Source organism: Semicossyphus pulcher, unplaced genomic scaffold, assembly GCF_022749685.1.
Source record: "Semicossyphus pulcher isolate SPU_LCO1_2020_fin unplaced genomic scaffold, fSemPul1.0.p SCAF_14, whole genome shotgun sequence".
Taxonomy (NCBI): Eukaryota; Metazoa; Chordata; class Actinopteri; order Labriformes; family Labridae; genus Semicossyphus; species Semicossyphus pulcher.
Window position 1 is genome coordinate 8,808,506 of NW_027211648.1, and position 23,727 is coordinate 8,832,232.

Sequence of the window (23,727 nt, forward strand, 5' to 3'; positions counted from 1 at the left end):
TACTTAAATAAATCGTCTCTCAAATGTCTTTGATGTGTGCTCTCTAAACGCTCCAACAGCCCAGAATGTTGCGCGTCCCTCAGCAGGAGAGTTTCATCTCAAAACATTAACTCTTTCTTTTGAATCCTTCTCCTCCTCCTTCTTCATACACTTTATCCTTGAAGCACTGTTTAAATCAGCCATCTGCTCACCTCTTCTTCAGATCCCCTCCGTCTATATGTGAACTGTCATTATTCCCCTCAGCTGTCTGTGCGTTACCGCTACATAACAGCTTTTTTTTGCTGTGACATCTGCCTGCTCGGATTAGCCGGCTTCTCTCACTCCTGTGAAATCTTTGACGTGCCTCTGATCATTAACAAGTAATAATGATGGTTGTAAAGACTAATGGCATCCACGAGGGGTGTGTGTGTTTTTGTGTGTGTGTGTGTGTGTGTGTGTGTGTGTGAGTGTGTGTCCCGCCTCGTCCTCTCCCTCTTATTAGAGGTGAGCATGATTCAGGGCCAAGGTGAGAGAGGGAGCACAGACAGACAAGAGAAGAACAAATTAGTCTTTCGTTTTCTACTCCACGCTCCACTCCTGCGTCTCTCCCCCCTCTGTGCTGCTGTCACACTTTCTCCTTCCCCTCCTCCCAATTTGCCCCCTCACACCCCCCTTTACTCTCACCCCTTCCCTCCTTGCTCTCGCGGCTCCATTTTGCGTCAGCTGCAGCCGAGCAGGCAGCCATTGCACAAAGAAGGGGGGAGAAACAACCTCGTCTCTTCTATCTGTCTCCTTTAAGCCATTCCATAGCCTTGCCCTTTTTTTCTTATGATCTATTTATCCTTTATTCACCGAGGTATTTCTCAAGAGATTGGAAAAAATCTATTTTTCAGCAGAGATCTTATCGGTGTGTGCAGTTCACACAGCATCCTTCCCCTCCCCTCCTCTTTGCTAAGATCAGGCTTTGTGTGCTGCAGAGAGCGAGCGTACTGTAGTTTGTGGCAATAACAGATGGCTGTGCGAGTGTGTGCGTGAGTGTGCGTGTGTGTGTGAAGGAGCACAACTACATGTGTCTGACTCCTTGACTCTGTGTCGGATGGGTAATCTCCCGTGTGACATAATCATAATCTGGTTAAACCAGACGGCCACAGTTGGCCTGAAGGCTGCTCCACATTGCGAGGCCGTGGCTCTCCGGTCTCAGCGTGTTTGAAGGCTGGCAGCTTGATAAAGTACATTTATTGTCGGTGGTGGTTCAGCTTGTAGCGTTGGCCCAGAGAGACCGATTGTGGTTCAAGCTCAGAAGTCAGGCCCCGGTTGGCCTTTAGCGGAGAGCGTTTAAAGGCATGAGAGCTTCCTCTTCCTTTTTTGTCCGTCTTTGTTGTCGTTTAGAGTTTAACAAGTCTCCCTATTTGGTTCAACTTGAGTAATGAAAACAGACTTGATGAATTGGATGAATTAACAAATAAACTTGCTGATCACTTGGATTGCAATTCATGATTTTAAATTATTAGTTAATGTCCCGACTTTCCCCCCGGGGATTAATAAAGTATTTCTGATTCTGATAACTCTTTTGATTAATCAAGTAATAGGCTACTTTGATGTACATTACAAAACACCGTCTCTAATCACAAACTCCAAAGACCCAAGCTGACATATTTAACCCTAGAACTCTGCAATATTGCTTAATTAGATGTAATTTATTGGACCTTTAAATGCTTCGAATCCCTAAAATCAGTTCTATCTTCCGTACGTTTTAATGTAGTTCACTTCAAAGAAGCAAGCAACAATCACCCAAGGCCAGATCGCTTCTAAAAATGCATTGGCATCGCATTTTACTCGGCAAGTAGCTTAGCAAAAGTTGCAAACGTAAAAGATGGAAGCCTTAGCTTCCTTTTGTAAATAGAATGTTCCAGCTATTTTAGATCACATAATAATCCATACAGTTATCTCACGCAGCCGCCCATGGGATGTCCATTTTGATCGGGTCCTATGATCTACTCTACGAGCAACATTTTCTACTGCAGAAAGCATCTGTTTTTAGTGAAACTCTACCCTATGTACTGACCTGACAAAGTTAAGGATCTGAGGAGACCCGCTAATAAATGCTGATTGACTCTTTTCCCATTGCCAGTAGGGTAAACTTTTGGTCTCTTTCCTGCTGCATCACCGTCTGACATCACAAACTTGCCGGAAACAGGGTTAGTGAACAATATTAGGCTCAAAGAACTTACACTATGCTTTTTGGTATGCAGCATGGAGGCCAGTGAAGATGTTACGGTGGTTAGGTCTTTATTGTATCTGTCACTCTATTCAGTTTATTTATCAAACTTGGCGCAGACAAATTTGGAACGATCTTCGAGCGCTGCTTGGATGGACAATGCTCGTCATAGCATTGCGCCGTAGATTAGCGTGTCGACACAGGTTTTTTGTTACCATCATTGCCGATCAGAGCCGAAGCGATAATCATCCCGGTCTACTGCAGAGTCATTTGACCCGGGTTTGAATGCTGATTGTAGCCTTTCCCAGTAAGCAAAAAAAAACGTGTGTTAGCTAAGTTTTTTGACCAGTGGGAAAGGGGCTATAGTGGAGCATTAAGCAGATAAAGGGGGAGATATTTAAAGCTGGTGGTGGAGACCAAAACAGAGTTAAAAGAAAGTAAACTGTGCTTACATTTGTGTTAATCAGAAGGAACAAATGCTGCTATTTTTCCTTATGTAAACACATGTCAACAGGCTAACAGCTTAGCCATATCAAATGTTTATGCTGATTGTGTATCAAGGTTGTGCTCACAGCTGGTTTCTGCAGCACAAGAGGCCTAAAAGCATGTGCTCTGTCTACTGCCCCAAAATATTCAGTTCAGTGTATAAAGCGAAAACAGGATGGATGATCTAACTTTGGTATAATGGCCCATCCCGATGTCTACGAAGACATTTTTGACTCTGCAGAAGTGTAAGACATGAATTACAGTTATTATTTTGGCCTGGCTTGTAAAGGCTTTGACATCACGTTATTGCGTTTTGATTTGAGCTGGCAGGTGCTGGATTGAACGCATCATCATCGGGCTGAAAATTGCAGCTCTCCCAGCTCTGCCTTTCAAGTTGACACAAATTAATTTCCACAACCGCAGAGACCCACGGGGAGAAAGTATGTAAGGAACTATGCAGTTTAAGTTGTCTGTGAATCAAAGCTGTTGCTGAAACATGATTTATGCCTGTGGTCTGCTGAGTCACAAGAACACTCAAACTTCCTGTTTGTTGCTGGTTATCAGTGCAGCGTGTGCAAATCATGCAGGTTACCACCTGCTGTCATAGTTTGCTTCTATTCCTGTCTTTACAGGCAGATCAGTTCTGCTGATCGTCCTGTGTGTCTTCACCTGTTTGTCTCGCCTATCGTCTTCTCACACTGCCCACATGACTACATGTCATCCATAGCAATTCTTAATTCTTCGTTGGTAGTTCACAAATCCCTTTAATCTGATGGCGATTAAGATTTAGGTCTCATGTCTGAGTAAGCAGCCTGGTCCCTTTCCAGAAAAAGTCAACAGGAATCGTATTAGAGTGGAAAGTCTGTATGGAAAGTTGTCAGATTAGCTTACATTCAGCTGCAGGGTGCAGAGAGAAAGAGTAAAGGATTACAAGCATCCTGTTTTATACAGCCTTCTAAAATCAATGAAATAAATGTTTCATCTCAGTTATGTCCCTTGTGAACAAAATCTGTTTAATGATGAACAAGGAAACCCTTCTAAAGTGTAAATTTAACACACACGGAGGAGCCGATTTCCCCGGATCAAATCTGTCTCTAAGAAAGATTTTCCCCTTGTAACTGCAACTGGGGCAGAACAGGTTAAAAACCCTATTACAATAATAATCATTCCAACAGTCTCTCCATGCTCTTCTAATGCTCATTCATGCCAACGGTGTAAATGATTAAATGGATATCTGCTTTGCATACAACATGTGAGCTGATAAGACTAAAACAAGGGAAGCCAATTTAACATCCTGTCATCGAATGTTTCTGCTCTCAGACAGGCAGCAGAGTTTCTCACCAAATAGCACTGATATGAATCTGATGAGGAAAAGTATCAGTATTTTAATGTATGTCTAAATGACACAAACAGGAAGATGAAGCCAGCATTGTTACAGTTTCCTCGTCTGAAAGGGGGTCTCGACTCGGCGTTAAACATTTAATGATGTAATTATTTTGCTGGCGCTTAAAAAATAATGTTATTACTACCTGAAAATAATACCAACAGAAACCAGTGAGTAAGACCGAAATCACACGAGTGGCCATGCATGAAAGCCAAACAGAAACTGAAACTTTTGTGGTCGTTCTTCATAGTTTTCACGTCGTACATTACAAACCGCTGAAAATGAAATTCTCAGCTGCCCCGTGCACAGTTGTCAGAGTGACATGTTTGGCAAAGCAACTCTATTAAATGTGTATTATGTCAATATGGCTTAAGCCGTTCTTAAACCTGTTAAACAAGTCTTACTCGCAGGCGTTAGTCTGCTTCATTTGCACTGTTTAATCAATGGGAATAAACTCCGAGCGGCTGTAACCAGAGCAGCTGCTAAGTTTAGCTCAGCTCGTTTTAAGCCTTCTGTGTTCATCGATCTTTACTGGAAGCTAATTCATCTGCAGAGGTCTCCTCCCCTTGAAAACTAGAAATAAGATATAGCAGTGTCATGTTAAAAATCAGTGTATTTTTAACACTGGATAACTGGTGAGGGGGCTGCTAGCCGAGCTGCATTTTACTCCCTGGCACTGGGCACTACCTTTACACCAGGGACGTCCAACCTTTTTTCATCTGAGAGCTACTTTGAAAATAATGAAAGTGGCTAAGAGCTACTTGCATCACATCGCTGTAATTGCTGCTGCCGCTCCATGTTGATTCTTTAGTCGACTGAAACGTTGGTTCCACAGATGAGGCACACACACTCGTCCTTCACATTGGTGAATAAAAACTTGCGTTCCCACTCCCCGTGGAAATAGTGTGTTTTCTGCTTCTTCTTGGCGTGGCCACCTTCATTGTCCAACATATATCTGGCTGAACAGGCTAACAGCATCAAACTCCTCACTTTAGCTCAACTAGCGTACAGCATAACTGACCCGACCTGTCGGAGGTTGCGGCAACATTGCTGTGATTGGTTTGGTTCAGACGTTGACAAACTTGCCAGGAGCATCACTGTTTCTATTGAGATCTGATAGGCCTATCCTATTATGTTGTATTGGAGGGGGTGGGACATCTGTGTATTTCATTGCACTGAAGTGGGAAGAGGCTTTCAAGGTGCATTTATTGTTGTCAGATTTTTGTGCAGAATCTGTGAACCTCTTGACGAGTCCTAAAATCCAGGCTGTGAGCTAACAGTAGCGCACAAGCTACCTGTTACAAATTTGTTGGCGCTGAGTTTGATAAACAGACTGAATGAGTAATAGATACAATAAAGACCTAACCACCGTAACATCTTCACTGTTTACTAACCCTGTTTCGGGCGCGTTTGTGACATCAGACGTGACACAGCAGGAAAGAGACCGCAAGGCGTATCCTCCACTGGCAATGGGAACAAAGACAATCAGCATCTATAAGCAGGTCTTCCTGCTTCTAAAAAACCTCTATCAACGTGCTAATTTCGGTGGGAAACAGATAATAGTGGCTGACCTTTTTGAATAAGAAAAAACAGTATCATTTAACTTTTTAAAGTAGTACAAAGCGCTCAGTGTGAATGTTTTTCTCCCTCTGAAAGTATCATAGTTTCTTTCTACGTGTCTAAAAATGCTCACTCTGATTTAGTAATATTTGTCCGTCTGTATGGTTTTTCCCGTTGATGTATTTTGCAGATCTGCCGGTCTTTGGCACTCACATACGAGCATGTAGAAAAAGCACCACTCTTTCTGATGCAGCAGGAGTCCCGGCTGAAGCATTTTGAGCAGAAAACATGGCCGATGCTCGGTTTGACAAGCAGGGAGGTCTGAGGTGTGTGCAATATTTAAAGATGGCATGTTTTACTAATCACACTGTTAGACCTCGTCGGCCCTGCAGCCTCGGTGTTACAACAACTGAGCAGCCTGTTCGGAGCTGAACTGCTGACTCGGTGTTGGCCGCCCGCCGCAGTGTTTTGAGGAACTTGAACGTCCTCAGATTGACCAGTTTTCCTCCAGCGGTTTGTGATGGCAGGCACTATATTATTACGTTTAATTATAGAAGTACATCATATGTCTGTTACAACCACTGCTTGCCATTCACAGCGCTGCTAAGCCATCTCAGTGAGTGAGTGCTTTCCCCTTAATGATATTTACGTAGCTGCTTACAGCTTCTCACTGAGTTTACAAGCATAATGCATCCGACCTTGGCCACGTTATTTAATGGAGTCCATAATATAGGCTACAACCTGAGTGTAGCTGTGAGAGCCGTACAAATGATCTCTTGAGACTGTAAGTTTAGATTTCCTTTTAAAGGGCTCTTTCAATTACCTGAACCTCTTTGATTATAGAGGACACTCAGTGTAATAAATGATCCGTCCCCAACCTGCCAGTTCTCTCTGCTGTGTTTAGATTTGGGTATTGAACACCCGTCTTTTCTTTAAAACCTACAAAATTGTGTCTAGAATACCGAACTGAATGTTGGATTAGTTGATGAATAGATGTTTCATGTAAAGGACTTTTTTCATTGTCAAACAATCTGTCGATGATTCATTTTGTTGATTAGTTGTTTGTTCTATAAAATGTTGGAAAATAGTAAAGAAAATAGCCCAAGAAAATTAGTTTTAATAGCTTAAAATTAGGGATGCACGATATTAGATTTTTTGCCGATATCCATTGCCGATATATTACAACTCATTTAGCCGATTACCGATACCGATATTTTTTTCCCGCACACCTAATTGCAGAGATCATCAGCTCTCTTCTGTATTGGAATTAGCGTACAGTATAATGGTGATACTCTTATCACATTTGTTACAACGGTCGGGGTGACGGGTCTTGAGATGGTTAATCAAGTTTGTAGTGTTGAAAGACTTTGCCTTGGCTCCTCCTCGCATCACCGAAGCTGAGCAGTCATTGCAAATAGCAGTTTTGCTATCTATCTCGGACACTTTGAAAAACTTCCACACCACGGACACTTTGGCTTCTAACTCTCTCATGCTGCAGGTAGACACACGTGACGTCATCACGCTGCGCCGCGCAGGTCTTCTTCGCGCTGGGGACATTGCGCCGAGGTCGGGCATTTAATCAAGTATGCAGCAGCCCATTATTTTATCGGTTAATTATATTGGCGGATATCGGCATGTTGGCCGATATCTGATTTTCATCAGTTCATTTTTAAGCCAATATCGGCCGATACCGATAACGTGCTGATAATATCTTGCATCCCTACTTAAAATAATAATCTCAGAGATTCTCATTTAAATAAATGTCTGTTAAGTCTATCAATCGCAGAATGAGGTAACACAATGGTGATTGAGCCGATGGCCCACTGATGAAAGCCTTTGCATTTGCAGAATTACAGACTGGGTGTCTGTGACGACTTTAGCGGAAAAAAATCACAAGCGGCGCCCAGTTAGTGACACGTTTTCCATCAGCCAGCAGTGGTTGGTCTGCCAGAGAGGGTAGGCGGAGCTTAGCGGCTGCCTTTTCCGGTCTCTGCAAGTGTTGCGGGTAAACAGTAATTTAGTATGGCTGAACAAACAAAGAAAAGATCGACGACTACAGATACAACTTCAACAATAAGTGAAAATCCAAAGAAAAAGAAACAAACTCGACGCGCAGATGAAGGAAACAGTCTGAAAAGGAAAGCGAGGAAAATCAAGAGTTACAACCCGAGCCAACTGTGATCGTCGCACATGCAACACTGTCTGGATATCTGGGAAGTGTGCTCCCGCAGTTACCGTTTATCGCCAAAGGTGCCGCCAAAGAGAACGAAACTCTGGGAGATCTTCGAGATTACAACTTTAAATTAATAATGTATTCTACAACAAACAAATGGTATTGCAACCCAAAACAGACTTGTTACTCGGCTTGGACTCTACTTCTGCAGAAAATATTGCATGACCCAAACAATTTGAGGCTGGAAAAAGACAAAACAGAACTTACAGATGTGTTGGCGACAAACCATCAACCTTTTTTTTGCATCGCTATTAAAGATGTGAGTTCACAGCAGATGTATTTATCAGAGTCAGCAGTGAGAGCTGTTCCTGAATAGGCCTCCAGCTCAGATCTGTACATGCAGCTGTCTGACTTGATTGCAGGCTGTTTGTCAAACTTTCTGCCGCCGTGATTTTCTTTACAACACACACTGAAGATGTCCAGAGGCTGTTTGACAGCTAACCAGGTGGATAACACATTCACACACATTCTTGTCTATTTTGAGGTTTCTCCCTTTTTGGGGTTTGTTCAAAACAGCTCATTCAGACAGACATCAATCTACATAATCATCCTCACAGCCAGAGGAGTTAAAGCACATGACAGCTGAGATCTTGGTGCTTTCTGAGACCTGCTGTATGAAGGATTGATCTTCTCAGTTTCCTCTTACAGGATGATCCCTGAGGCCAACAGGTCGAAACAGCTTCAAGTTAATCTAATCTCTTTAACTCCATCGGGGTTAAATCAGTCCGCTGCCCTCGGGCGTTCAGGTCTCAAACCACGACACTGCAGCCGCTCTCTTCAGGGACAAACCGCGGACGACTTCAATCTTTAATCACTGTCATAAAATGTGGTGGTAAAAGTATATGGAGGAAACCCCAGTCGGGCCAGGCAGGAGAGGAGATAACGCTGCATGGTTAAGCAGTTTCAGATAACAGCTGAGGATGATGCAGGTCAAATCCCCCCCGAGCAGAAACTGTCAGGACGAATCTTTTTACGAGGAAATTGTTGTAAATGGCCGAGCAGAAAATTACATCGTTTAAAGGCTGAAGTGGCAATGCTGCTACTGAAACCAACCTTGTGAAGTTAAGGGCCACATATCCATATTTAACGGATAAAACATTCATTCAGTTTGAATAATTAAGCTTGTAGACACGACTCTTAAGAACAATTCTGAACGCATCCAAACAGAAGGAGGTGTAAAAGTTGATCTTAAGCTGCAGCTGGATGAAACGACAGCTCAGCCAGTCAGCAGATCTAGTGTGTAATAGAGACCGGAGAGACAGAGTTAAGCAGCTTTAGCTCGTGTCAGTCAGTTAGGACTCTCCAGAGTTAATACGTCTGCTGTGGCTGAAGTGTTTTTTCTTCTTTCCCAGCTTTTGTTGCTTTCAGGGACACTGGCTTTTATTTAATGCTGAAAATATGTGACGAGTCATGGTTTCAGATCTCTCCACATGGCATATTTATGTTGCCTTAAGTGTACTTTTTTGTCCGTTTGAAGAGCTGGAGTGAATTCAAGGAGACAGTTTGGGGAACACACTCCCTGTGGCATGCAGTGGTGTTATCTGTGTGTGACTGCGCATTTTACTTACAGGGGCTCCGAAGAGTAGAGTCGTTTTACAGATACAGAAAAGGTACATGTGGCTGATGCATATAGGGGACACGCTTCTTAGGCTTTGCACAAGCATCACAAGTATCCAAACACTTTTGACTTAATTATTCACTTGAAATATTATAAATTAATAATTAATAAGATTTATGGATCTGGACCTCAAGATATTGGTTTCTCATTGGCAGAGGCTGTGGATAGTTCCTGGTACCTGGAGCTTTTATTTGTATCACTGTAACCGCTTTCTGACTGGTCAAAAAACACGCTAACACTCGGCTTTTTTGCTTAATGAGAGAGGTTACAATCGGCATTCAGACCCGGGTCAAATAACTCTGCAGTAGCCCCGGGTAATTATCGCCTCGGCTCTGACCGGCAGTGATGGGAACACAAAACCGGTGTCGACACGCTAATCTCCGCCCCCTCTCCGGTGTGATGCCATGCTCCGTCGGTAACTTCTGTGACTCCTTGTCATCTCAGCTACAAACTCCGCCGGTCTCCGTCCAAGCAGCACTCGAACATCGTTCCAAATACAATAAAGACCTAACCACCATAACATCTTCACTGTTTACAAACCCTGTCTCCGACGCGTTTGTGACGTCAGACGGTGACGCAGCAGAAAAGAGACCGACAGGAGTATGAAATACCCGCATAATTTCAGTGGGAAAGGGGTGTATGTTTGAGGTTCCAAGCGAGTTGAGCAGATACAAAAAGGTGGAGTTAAATCACCTGATCTGGGTCAGCTGGCTCTGACGTTTACACTGACACCGTTTGGCCCTGACTAGACGTAACAGAGGCGTGATAATCCTGCCTTGAACTGGCAACGGGCTAGTGGCAATGACATTTGGTGGCTTTTCTTCATCATGTGTGATAGTAAATCTCTGTATTAAAAGGGCTGAAGAGTCTTTGGGTTTTGTTTGGACAAAAGAATATATCTGGAAACCTCACTTTGGGTTGTTTGGCATACTGATAAGGAAATGATCAATTAATCACGGAAGTATGTGACTGATCACACTTGAAGCTGCTTGTTGGCACTTGCCCCATTCCCCCTGAAATTAGCGCGTTGATGCGGGTTTTGCACCATCTGACTACACAAACGCGCCCAAACAGGGTTAGTAAACAGTGAAGATGTTACGGTGGTTAGGTCTTTATTGTATCTATTACTATTCGAACGATGTTCCAGCGCTGCTTGGACGGAGACGGGCGGAATTTGTAGCTGAGATGACAAGGAGTCGCAGAAGTTACCGACGGAGCATAGCATTGTGCCAGAAAGGGGGCGGAGATTAGCTTGTCGGCGGGTTTTGTGTTCCTATTAATGCCGATGGGAGCCGAGGCGATTATTACCCGGCTCTAGAGTCATTTGACCCGGGTCTGAATGCCAATTGCTGCCTTTCCCATTAAGCACAAAAGCCTGATTTTTTGACCAGTGGAAAAAGGGCTTTACTGACTTTGTTCCCCCCTGCTTTGATCCCTGCTTGTGCTGTATTAACTCTCAGATGTACGTCTGCCAAATTAAATTGTAACATTGTAAGTAATCAGTCAATAAATCCATAATACAAATACTTGTTGCAGCCTTAAATTAGAGGCTTCTGTCTGCATTTGCAAACAAATTCTAGAGAACAAACTGGTACCAAAAGCTCGGACAGGCGAGTGGAGCTGTACCATGCAGTGGAAATGATGCGTAAGACTCTGCGAGATGCTGCCAAGGAAATGCTTCAGGACTATAATTTTTCAAATGGATCATGCTGGAACCACAGATGATCATTCTCACATAATTATTAGCTGTCTCCTACGTCTCTTGAAGCCATCAAGTCCATTATTCGGGGGGGATTATGAGAGCATGCACATAAGATGCATTTTTTATTAGGGAATCTTTTAAGCTTGTTGAATCAAAGAAAAACACATTTTCACCAGTCTGAGCTCAGACTGTGTCAATATTCTTGAGTGAGCTGGACAAAAACTAAAAGGAGGATACAAATTACACTTCCTCAGCAAGATTGGAGTTTAATATCCTGCTGAAATGGCCTTTACGTCCTCGTTGTTTAATCAGTGTTTTCCTGCGTTTGTGATGAACTTGTCAGGACTCCTGTTGACGCTCTGTCCTCTTGCGGAGCTCAAGACTCGTCGCTTTGATGTTCTTTGCGCCAGCGTCTACTACCTGAGGCGAGACAGAAACACTGTAAAAACAGGCGTATTAATTGACATGACAATGAAGGCGTTGACCTGCAAACAACTTGCTTTCTCCGTTCAGCCTCAGCACAGAGAAACAAACAAGAATGAGCATCAATGCGTCTCTGTTTTTGGATTACTCTCCAAAACAAACACTCAATTTCTCCTATTGTTTGTTTCTTCTTTGTCCTACTTCGTACATCTCCATACTCCTCTCACAGGTGGCCTCAGTGGGAAGTGTTAACACCAGGCTTTACTCACCAGTGCAGGATCACTGTCTCATATCCTCAAGTATTGACTGCAGAGACAGAAATAGCACGCCGGTCTCGATTGGCTTTATTGATAGCAACACATACGTGCCTACAAGGACATGTAAAGTATCTGGGCAGCCATCCTGCTTTTATAGTCCTTTCCCTGCTGGTGTTATTAGTGGTGAATAAAGTCTGGCGTTACTCGGTCTAAAACGCTGCTCAGTTGTAGCCCACAGTATGAGACGCAGGCTGATACTACACTGTCTCTGGAGATAATGGCCAATTAGAGCAGATGCAGGTTACAGTTGTCAGAAGAATTGGCCAGCAGGCACCACGACAGCGGGAAGGTGTGTGTGTGTTTGTGAGTTTTTAGAAGAATATTTGCAAGCCAAGCTCTTTGTGTAAGAAGTGAAAGCAATAATCGTCTTACTTTTAACCCCAGATTCATCCTCTATGTGGTGCCTTTAAATCTTGAATCAAGCAAGTCCATTATATGCGCACTGTTATTCAAACATTCATGTAAAGGAAGTCAAAGTTTTGAGCCCTCAGTCCACGTTGCTCAAGTATCAATAGCCCCTTTGACACTGCCAGTTCAAGGCGGGATTATTACCGCTGTTACGTTTCATCATCTATGTAAAATGCACGGAGGCGTAATGGTGGGGTGAAGTCGTTCCGCCTATGAGCCGGCATCGGAGGTAGTAACGGAGAGGAAACGGCGTCAGTGGAATCAGGACGGAACAGTGCCGTGTGTACATGTGAAGCACTAATGTTTGTTTACTTGTTGTTTACTTAGTTTACTTAGTTGTTATTTACTTACGGCGTCATGACGGTGGAGCCTCGTTATGGCGCTGTGGCGGAACTGCAATGTAAAAAGGGCTTTTGTCACTGAGCCTGCACTCTTTGATCTGCCTGTAGAAGCAGGGAGAGAGAGGGTTTCCTTTTGGGATGTATCACAAAATAATGAGCTGTTCTATTTTGGGACCATCTTCCTTGTTGACATAATGGCATTGCTGTTCTTTCAGTGTAAAAGTTAAATAATAAGTTGATTAATCAGTGATTTTTCAAGCTAAGGTGTTTCAGCTTCTTAAATTTCATAATTTTCTTTGCCGTGTTTGACCGTAAATGAGGATGAAAGCATTTTGTACTTTTGGTTGGACTAAGGATGCGATCTGAAGGCGTCACTTTGGGCTCTTGGGAAGTATTTGATGAGCATTATTCACTGTACATCGACATTTTAGAGACTATTAGCAGTTAAATCAATAATAACAATCAATGGTAGTTAAAGCCTCCACCACACTACTTTCCAATAATAAAGAGGAAGTTTGCTTCCCCCAGTTGAGACTGGAGATGGAACCCTCACTGACGGTGCGCACTAAAATGAGTAGCATGAACGTGAAATGAATGATGTCTAAACACAAAGGCATCAACAAACACACTGTAACATAAATATAAGCGAGGCACTTCCTTAACAATATCTGAACATTTCAAGTCCGCCCCAGTGCATGCTGGGAAAATACTAGAACTCCGGTACGCTACACTGGTTTTCATGTAAAGGGCTCTTCTGCTATTGTGAAAGTGTTATTTACTAATCTGTACATCTGACTCTTGATTTTGATTAAACGAACTGGGCTTCAACTTGCGCGAGATTTGGCCACGAGATCTCACAAAGAACAAACCACACGAGAGTTATTGGGAAAGGCATATCGTATAACAACATGCCGAAAATAAACTCAAAGCCGACGCTAACAGAGACGAACATAAACATCAGTGCAAAACTAACTTACATATTCATGGACGCACACACGATAAAAAGAGTCCGTCAGCGATCACTGTAGGTGCAGTAAACAAGTCCGGGCATGTCTCCCTCACTGCCGTGTTTTGGAGGGATGTGCTGAGTCGTGCTGCGTTCAGGAGCGCTCAGAAACTTGAGGGATCAGACACGTTTTTACACATATTTTTAAAGATCGATCTCAGGATTTATGAATCGATATTGGGTAATTTAAATGACGATCGATTCAAATCGTTTTTTAAAACCCAGCCCTACTAATTGGTGTATTTCCACTTTGAGATCATTGTTTTTATTTTTGTCCTTAGACAGGTGCAGTATTTTAAATCTTACATTTACGAGGCGTGATAAAGCCAGATTATTTTACACTCATTTCTGTTAAAAAACTCTCTTTCACAGTCGGAGGGCATGGACTGACCATGAAACTGTAAAACCAGATTTCTGCTTTTCTATCAAGGTTGTTGTTTTTAGCGGTCTCACCAGAGAAGGCCCTGGCACTGGAAATGATGTATTACTATGAATAGACTTACACCCATTGATTGTCGGAGCACCACTTCATCACCTGCTGGACGCGTCGTACATAATCAGGCTGTTCTGTGCATTCATTGCACCATAATATAGCTGTTTAACATCCATCATAAGCTTTGATTTAAAGCCCGATGACAAATGTTTGGCTCTGGAAATAGTTTGGCCCAAGACAACCTGCTTCTACAAAAGGACTTAATTTCCTTGCAGCCGCTGTAAAGCCAACGTGTGTTTCTTAACTTCACTTCAGTACAGAGACACTGTTTAAGGAGAAACTCTTTACAGGATGACAAAATGCTAATTTGTGAAGCATCAATAAAGTAACGATTTCTGAGCCTATATTCAACTTGCTTCTGCACTGTCAATAACTTCCTCTTCTTCTGGTGATACTTCTGGCGGTGTGTTTAAAGGGCACAAAGGGCTTCGTCGTGGGGCCTGTTGTTTCAGGTCATGAAACAATGGCATACATTCCAGGAGGTTTCTTTTGAGTCATACAAACAACAGATTTAAGGCTTATGAGATGCCAAAACCTCTCATGATAGTTCATAAAACTACATAGCAAGTAGTAAACCGGACAAATATTTAAAGGACAAACAGCGTTTTTCTTTTTAATGCTACGTTGTGTTGTTGTTTTTTTCCGCTGTGCAACCCCGCTGTTTGTTTTGTTTTGTTATTTAGCCAGACTCCTCTGTGTGAAGGCCTCATTGAAATGAATGAGGGGGCTGTGTGTGTGTGTGTGTGTGTTTTTTTTTTACTGCTGTTTGTGGCCTCAGGAGGCGTAACAGGTCTGTGTTTTAAAATATGCAAAGAGCTGCATTGTTGGGGGCGATTTGTTCAGGTACCAGTGAGACTGTGAACAATAAAACAACAGAGGAGGAGAGCAGTCTCAGTAATGGATCAATTACTGTAGTTTAAAGGCAGACGCTGAGACACTGCAGTGCACAATGACATGTAATATACTCTTTAATAAACAAACCTGTAGTGCTGTTAAATTGATTATTCCAGGTACGAACTATTCGAATATCTATTTTTGCCATGAGGGCATACCGATACAACGAGAAATAAACGTAATTGCAAAGATTTAAACATAAACATGGCTTAAACAAGATCAACATACCTACACTTCTCACTTCTTACACGTCTGTTATGCTGTGGGTGAGTATCTCTCTTGTATTAGCTTGTTTCAGCTAGGCTAAAGTTAATTATTAACGTATCATAGTATAAAGTGACGTTGTGTGCATTCAAAGATGCTCCATAACCAAGAGAGGGCGCGCGCGGACATGCGAAAACACGCGAGAGCTTGCGAGACAGCTGATTTTTTTCACATCGAATATTAATTTTAAAGGGATAATTTTTTGGACACTAAGTTGTATGAAATACTTGTGTGTAGTAGTGTGGTGGACGCAAAGCTGTTAGCTCACTCACCGAGTCCCGTGGTCGGAGTTCTGTCCGGTTCTAAACGTAGAATAAGTAGTTCCGGCGAGATGCCAGGGTCATGAAACCAAAAAGTTTCACCCTACAAAAACAACACGCAGGCAACGGTGATCCAGTTTCAACACAGAATCATCGTCCTAGGATTTCATATGCTGCGCCGTTTTTTGGCACTATTTTCTCTGTTGAACAATCCAGTATCACTACACCTGTGGCAGGCCGGTTTCTCAGGCAAGCCGACCTAGCAGCTGTTTCAAGTTTCACGCTGCAGGCGTAGTGTTACTGGATCTGTCAAGAGAGAAAATAGTGCCAAAAGAACGGCACAGTATATGAAATCGTACAACGATGATTTTGATTTTGATGTTTACGTTCAGAACTGGACAGAACTCCGACCACAGGACTGGAGGGGGCAGCAGTGGAAAAGGCTCTGTCCCCCCAGGTCCGGTACTTGGTTCGGGTGAGAGGGGTGAGGAGGTTGGCATCAGTCGATCTTAGGTTGCGGGTGGGGGTGTATTGGAGAAGGAGGTCGGTGAGGTAGGAGGGGGCAAGATTGTGAAGGGCCTTGTTAGTTATTAGTAGGATTTTGAATTGTATATGAAATTTGATGGGAAGCCAGTGGAGGTGTTGTAGGACAGGGGTGATGTGGTCTCTGGTGTGACAGTGGGTGAGCAGATGGGCGGCAGAGTTTTGGATGTACTGGAGGTTATTAAGGATTGTGGAGGATGTGCCGTAAAGAATACTATTGCAATAGTCCGGTCGTGAGGTGATGAAGGCGTGAATGAGTGTTTCAGCAGCTGAGAAGGTGAGGGAGGGGCGAAGACGGGCAATGTTTTTGAGGTGGAAGAAGTTAGTATTGGTGAAGTAGTTGACGTGAGGTTCAAATGTGAGAGATTGGTCGAAAATGACACCAAGGTTGGGGATGTGGGTGGACGCAGGAACAGTGGAGCCATCAATACAATCAAGCCATCTTTGATTGGCTAACGCAGGGTCTTGGCAGATGCCATCAGTCATGTTGCGTTCAGGTGAAAGTTTGGCCAGGTTAAACTGTAAACTGCTGGATTTCTCGATGTTTTTTCAGTGCTTGGCTCCCTTGTTGCGCCAGTGCATTGGTTGCAATCAAGCATGGCGTAAAGGTTGAAATCCACGTCTAATTCTGACGTAAGAGTTGTGAGAGAAACAGTTTGGGAGAACTTTGTTGCTTTTTTTTTACACTCTTCCCCATGAATCTCCTCCATGGAGTCCATTGCTACTCTGTTGGAGGGTTAGGATTTAGTTTTAGCGATGTTGTGAGTAGGATTCAGTGGTGTTGATTAAAGGGGAAACACCAGGCTCATGTAGCTTTGTTGTGGACATCAAACAATAAAAATAACTTCCCCTCACACCGCGAGAGTCCCGTAAGAGTCAGAGTAAGTCAGATTTCATGGAGCTCTGATTGGATCTGTAACCGGTCCCGTACTTTTCTGCCCCCCCCCCCTCGCTGTGGTCCCTCCTGTCTCCTCTCAGCCAATCGAACGCGCCGTCACCGCCGGGCTTATGACCCACACCAGTTGCTATAGCAACGCCGGCCTGCCTCCCAGAGAACATGTCATGCATGTTAAGTGGTTCTCCGATGCTCGCTCGTTGTCTCTCTGCCTCACACTCTCTCTTAAGCGCACACACACACACACACACACACACACACACACACACACACAGAGCAGAGATAGTTAACACATGAGGGTTTGTTTTAGTGCCTCTGAAGCAGCACTTATAACTCTACTGCCTTCTTCCCCCAAGAGTGTCTGTTTAAGCATTGGCACAGTTTCATGCTGTATATCTTATCAATTAATGAATTTCTTACCACTTCAATGAAACAGAGATGTGTGCCACATAAAGGGTGAAGATGGCGTAGTAAAAAGTAGTTCCTTTTCTTTTAAACTGCACAAAAATATCCTGTATTTTCAGCTGTGTCGTTCCAAAGTTTCAAAGTCAAACCTCGCTGAAAACCTCTGTTTCAAAACAAAACAACCTGCGCACAACATCCAAACAGAGATTACCTTTTATAAGACTGTTAGCTCGTAATGTTCCCTAATAAACACAACCACATTTCTGCTGGCTCCGTCTTTCTTTTCAAAGTAGTTACATAAAGTTTCATTATCCTAACTGGCCTGTAATTCTTGGGGAACATTCAGCGCAGGTGACGTTTCTGAACGCTTTTATTAGACATCCAGCTCCCCTTGTACAGTTTGACATCCTTTTGAGATGCAGACACAAACACACCGTGTCCCAGCACCTCCGCCGTCAGTGTTGTGAAATGCTTCAAGTGGAGAGTTTGACCTCCAAACAGATAACAGCAGTATGACTGTCGGCACTATATCTGCCTGAATCAGACACTTCTCCTGGCGGCGTTTACAAGCGACTGTGTGAACAAGTGAAACTAAGTGCTGTGAGGGGAAATCTCCTTATTCTCTTTTGCCTTGTACCCTGGGTTTTGACATATGTGGGGTATCCTGCATTTTTGTAAGGCTGCTTCGTTTGTCAGGTCCGTCTTGTAAAAGGACTTTCTGGTAAAATAATAGACAAAAAGTAGCTCAATATCCCAGCACACCTTGCTATATTGTGCTGCTTTCCTAATGATGAGTTAGTGGTTTGCGCTCCTTACCTGCGGCTCTTTTATGTAAAAAGCTAAATGGAGTTTTATCTCTTCTCCCTTGCAGGATTTCAAACTCCATGGGAAAAACAAAGAGGTAAAAAACGTAACTTCTGTCTATAATGGATCTATAGTAAAGCCGTTTTCCCACTGGTCAAAAAACACCCCTGGCTTTTTTGCTTAATTGGAAAGGCTGCAATCGGCATTCAGAACTGGGTCAAATGACTCTGCAGTAGACCCGGGTAATTATCGCCTCGACTCCGATCGGCATTGATGGGAACACAAAACCTGCTTCGACACGCTAATCTCCTCAGCAATCTCAGCTACAGACTCCGCCCGTCTCCGTCCGAGCGGCGCTCGAACATCGTTCCAAATTTGTTGGTTGCGAGTTTGAGAGACTGAATAATTATTAGATACAATAAAGACCTAACAATCGTAACATCTTCACTGTTTACTAGCCCTGTTTCGGGCAAGTTTGTGACGTCAGATGGTGACGCAGCAGAAAAGAGACCAACAGGAGTATACTTCACTGGCAATGGGAAAAGAGACAATTGGCATTTATAAGCGGGTCTTCCCGGGTCTGAAAAACCTGCGTCAATGCGCTAATTTCGCTGGGAAAGGAGTGTTAGTCAAAGGATCTTACTCACATCTTACTTGAGCTAACCTACAGCTTCAAGAAATGCTTTTTTTTAACCCTTTAGATCACATCCGAAGATGTACTGTACATCCATTGAAGAATATATGCCCAAAATGTTAGAAAAACAACCTTTTTTTTTCCTATATCAACATATATTATGCGTGTTTACGTCAGCTATAAAATGAACCGATAATATGACATCATCCACCCATCAATCAATCTTACATTTGAGCGGCAGAGAGCTCATTCATTAGCTAGCTTGATAGCAGCAGCATGGTATGGTAGTAACCAACGTTATGTCCCGCCTTCCTGCCTGTCCTGTTTAATCTGGATTTTAAGCAACAATATGAACTACAGATTTGATCCTTGCTGGTTTTCTTCTTCTTCTGTGAAAGTAGAAGTTATTCATTTTGTTTCCTTATTTCTTGGACTGCCAGACAAACGACACAAGACGCTTAAAGTCACATTTTCTCTGCATGCCCACTCATTATTTTGCTCCGTTTTGTGCAGAGGTGGTCCCAGTTTGTGCTCCTATATGCAGAACTGTCACGGGGGCAGGTCAGCGATGTTGCAGAGCAGCCGAAAGGTACCAAACAGGGAATGGAAAAGTGCCTTTACATTAATAATTCATAACTCTGCTGTAGCGCTAGCAGGTATTATTGTAGAGTTAGGATTTATTTATTCTGAGAGTTTGTTTGCAGTTAGAGTAAATAATATAGCAGAAGTGAGAGAGTGCACGAGAGGTGCGAAGTGATACAGTTGGCAGCTTCTCTCCTGTCCAACCAAAATTGAAGAACAGTTCAGGAGACTCGCTGCAAATTATTCATAGAGTCCTGTAGAGGCTGCTACAATCTGTGCGTGTGTGTGTGTGCGTGTGTGTGTGTGTGTACGGGTGAGAAAGTCAGAGAGGAAGTGCTGGTGTGTAGAGAAAATGAGGAAAGCCAAAGTGTGTACAGGATTATTAAGTTGTTGGTCGATAATAATGGGTCAGGCAGGCTTCCAGTTTTCACACACACACACACACACTCGCACACGCCCGTTTCCTCTTCCTCTCTTTCTGTGCAGCTCAGGAGGAATGAGAAGAAAAAAAAAAACTCAAGACAAGGATGATTCAAATGAAGTTGGCTTCTGTCCCTCCGGAGAAAGATAATCTGATGATGAAAAGGGGGACGCAGCAGAGGCATGATGGGAAAAAAAGGAGCCAAGCAGATGAGATATAAGAGTTTGTGAAGTTTAGACGGACGATAGAGGGAGGTGGGAGGTGAAAGGGGGCGGAGTTACTGGGCAGGACAGTCGTGTGAAGATGCATTTTGTGATCGCCTCTTATTAAATATTTGTAAAGTAGCGCTGCAGATTAGCTTAAGTGTCAGTTAAATGCTAATGCTTCTCCAATCACTGTGTGCATGAGCTGCTTCAACTACACCCTGATTATTTCCTGCGACAGTCAGCTCTTTAAAGGATGTGAAGTGTTTTAATCGACAAATGTAAAATCACTCAGGATCTAAAGAGAAGATTAAATGAAGCCTATTTGTCCGTTCCACTGCTCTGTAACAGGATTAGTTTAGTAGTAGTGGAAGTTTTTCTTGGACAGGACCCTCAGGCGTTTTGTCTCCACGTTGTTTACCTGTTTTTGTTGGTTTGTTTAGGACACGTCCCTGTGTCCCACTTCAATTCGTCAGGTTGTGTGTGCTGTGTTTGTGCCCCCTGGCCTTAGTGGGAAGACTTTGTGGAGTGCAAAACAGCCAGGGTGAGGAAAGATGAGAAGATGAGTCTCTCCTGGGCTACCTGTGTGTACAGGTGGCTGAGATACTATTCTCTACTTTGCAGGGCTGTGATTTTAACCTGTGCAGGTGGAATATCTGTTGTGTAAATAGAGGTTCTTATAAACCCATAAAAGTAAGTTTCATTCTTAAATGTAGTGTTTTATACTATATTACACCACTTTCTCACCTAAATTTAGCGTGTTGACGCAGGTTTTTCAGAACCGGGAAGACACGCTTATAAATGCCGATTGTCTCTTTTACCATTGCCAGTGAAGTATCCTCCTGTCGGTCTCTTTTCTGCTGCGTCACAAACGCGCTGGAAACAGGGTTAGTAAACAGTGAAGATGATACGGTGGTTAGGTCTTTATTGTAACTGTTACTTATTCAGTCTGTGTATCAAACTCGACGCAGTCTGGAACAATGTTCGAGCGCTGCTCGGACGGAGACGGGCAGAATTTGTAGCCGAGATGACGAGGAGTCGCAGAAGTTACAGACGGAGCATAGCATCGAGACGGAAAGGGGGCGGAGATTAGCATGTCGACACAGGTTTTGTGTTCCCATCAATGCCAATGGGAGCCGAGGCGATAATTACCCGGGTCTACTGCAGAGTCATTTGACCCGGGTCTGAATGCCGATTGTAGCCTTTCCCATTAAGCACAAAAGCCAGATGTTAGCGGGTGTAAGCGGGTTTTTTGACCAGTGGGAAAACTGGCTTAGCTGGGCCCCGCTTGTATATATAGCCATAGGCTCAATCACCACTGTGTTACCTCATTCGGCGATAGATAGAGACTAAACAGACATTTATTTTGAAGATTGATTTTTTTTTACAAAAAGTAAGTGGATAGTGGCAGAAATGGGGGAAGAGAGAGTGGGAGATGACTGTAGTCTCTGTATATGGCTGCCGATTTAACCCCTGAGCTAAACCGCCGCCCTCAGACATTTATTTAAATGAAATCACTTTAACACTTTAAACTCAAATAAAAAGCTTCTATTGCGATGTAATGAAATCAACTCGCTCCGTGAATGTACATCATCTTGTTGCTGAAAGAGTGAAGGCTCAAGCTAATACGGTTTTTATTTTTTTAAGATCAGTTGAAGCAGGATTATGGAAACAACAATCTCCAGAGAGAGGCTTATGTTTATAGGATTAAAGTCTTTAAGCTGTTGAAAGAGAGGACAGGTTTTGCATACAGCCGGTACTCAGGGCTGGATGTGCAAATGAAACAGTCCTGAAACTTTATTTACTTATTTAATGCTGTGAAACACATTTTCCTACTCTTGTATTTCAATGCTTCTTTCCCATTTTAAGTATTGTCCTTTTTCCCTGATCACTTCCTGACACTTTAAGTTTGCACATCATTTCAAATTTAAGTTCTTCATAGTTTGCACATTAAGTTTCCACACTTGTTGTATGAAATATACTTCTAATGCTGATGCAAAACTTCCTAGTGCATCTCCAGGTTACACAAAGTTTGAAAAAGCAGGCGGATTTGTCGTCTTTGTTGTGGCATCATGCGCCTTAACATTTCTGCTTCACCTGTCAAAGTTCTTGAATGCTGCGCCACAGTCGACCTGGATTATTTCCCTCATCATTTATATGTGCGGCCATGTCAGCAGAGGCAGGTTTTTCTGTATATCCTTTTGCAGGTTTAACGTCTGTGCAGCAGGAATATCAAGTGCAAAAATCGATCTGGAGCTTATGTGCATGAAAGCAGGTCAAATCCCAGCTATTAACACCCCCTGCGCCTCTGTGGGCTCGGCCTACTGAAGTTTGAGCTCAAAAGAGCCAACTTCTGCTTCTATTATAACGTCCTGTAAGACAGCGTGCAGGTTGACTGACTTTAAGAATAGACTGTGTAGCTGTAGTGATTGAAATCCGGTGTTTACCGGGAGTCTCGTTCTCACAGGCTCGCTGTTTGCTCAGCTGACTGCCTGGACATGTTCGAACACGATCCAGACGGTGTGTGTGTGTGTGTGTGTGAGAGAGAGAGCGAGAAAGACAGTGTGTGTGCGCGTGCAGTTAAATGTAGAGTAACAGTGGGCTCTCCTGCCCATGCTATTCCTCAGTACAAACACTGTGTGGAAGACTGTATTTAAATACACACTCTCTTAGCCTGCCCCCTACTGTTGCCCAGACCTACATTCAAACACACACGTATACACTCACACACACTCTGGGGAAAATACACTCTTAAAACATGTTGGAGACGCACAGAACTGGACTGTAACCGAGCTCCGACTTAAATTAGCGCTAAATATTTTTTCCGAGTCCACTTCCCTCCTGTTAAAACTCAATTAAGCCGTTTGGAGATGGAGTTTGAGCGGAGGACTTTGTGGAGCATACTGCCCCTGGTGGCAGAGAGCGGGGTTGCTCCTCCTCTGCCCTTTGCTCTCATTAGCATATGAACAGGTCAGTAACTAATGTTGTAATTAACTTAGCTGCCAGTCTTCTCGGTGATAAATTACCCTCACGCTTGGCTCTGGCTGCAAGGCATTTTGGGATTGTTTCACGGAGTTTGCATCATTTGAGGCCCCTGGGAATTTTCAGCTCTAAGGGGAAAAAAAATCTGATTTATTTTTAAGCTTTTGTCCAACAAAGAGCATATTTCACTGTTTTTTTAAGGGGCTTAGTTACTTAAAGTCATAACATTTTTCTTCCTTCTGTGTAGTTCTACATTTACAAAGTTTTAAATTCAGTATTTTTTATTTTAAAGCTGTTCTTGCTCTTAAATTAATAAAAGAAGCTTACTTGTTTTGTGCACTTTGGTTTAATTTTACGTGAGTTTTCTGAAACTGTTTAACAGTAACATCCCTGTGTCCAATTTCTCACCACTCCTTCCACAATATTTTGCCGTTGTAGTTCTCAAAGTGACCAGTTGGTGTCCTCCTTTCCCCATTTTCACTTCCACAGCCTGATCAACTAGCGTGACAGATTGACCTGTCTCCCGCTGCTTTCAGTGACATTTAACAAATGTGACACTTTGGACAGGGAGCCTGAATGCACCATAACACTCTCAAATGTTGACTGATGTTACAAACCATTTAAAACAGTAATTTGTCAAAGTTTTATTTAATAAATCATCAATGATTTGAT

At 43.1% G+C, this 23,727-nt stretch overlaps 1 protein-coding gene across 1 annotated transcript in view; it reads left to right on the top strand.

Annotated features, from left to right (window-relative positions):
* The window catches only part of stag1a (STAG1 cohesin complex component a), a 52,246-nt gene that overhangs the window by 13,245 nt on the left and 15,274 nt on the right, over positions 1-23,727 (top strand). The gene's annotated exons all lie outside the window — the stretch shown is intronic.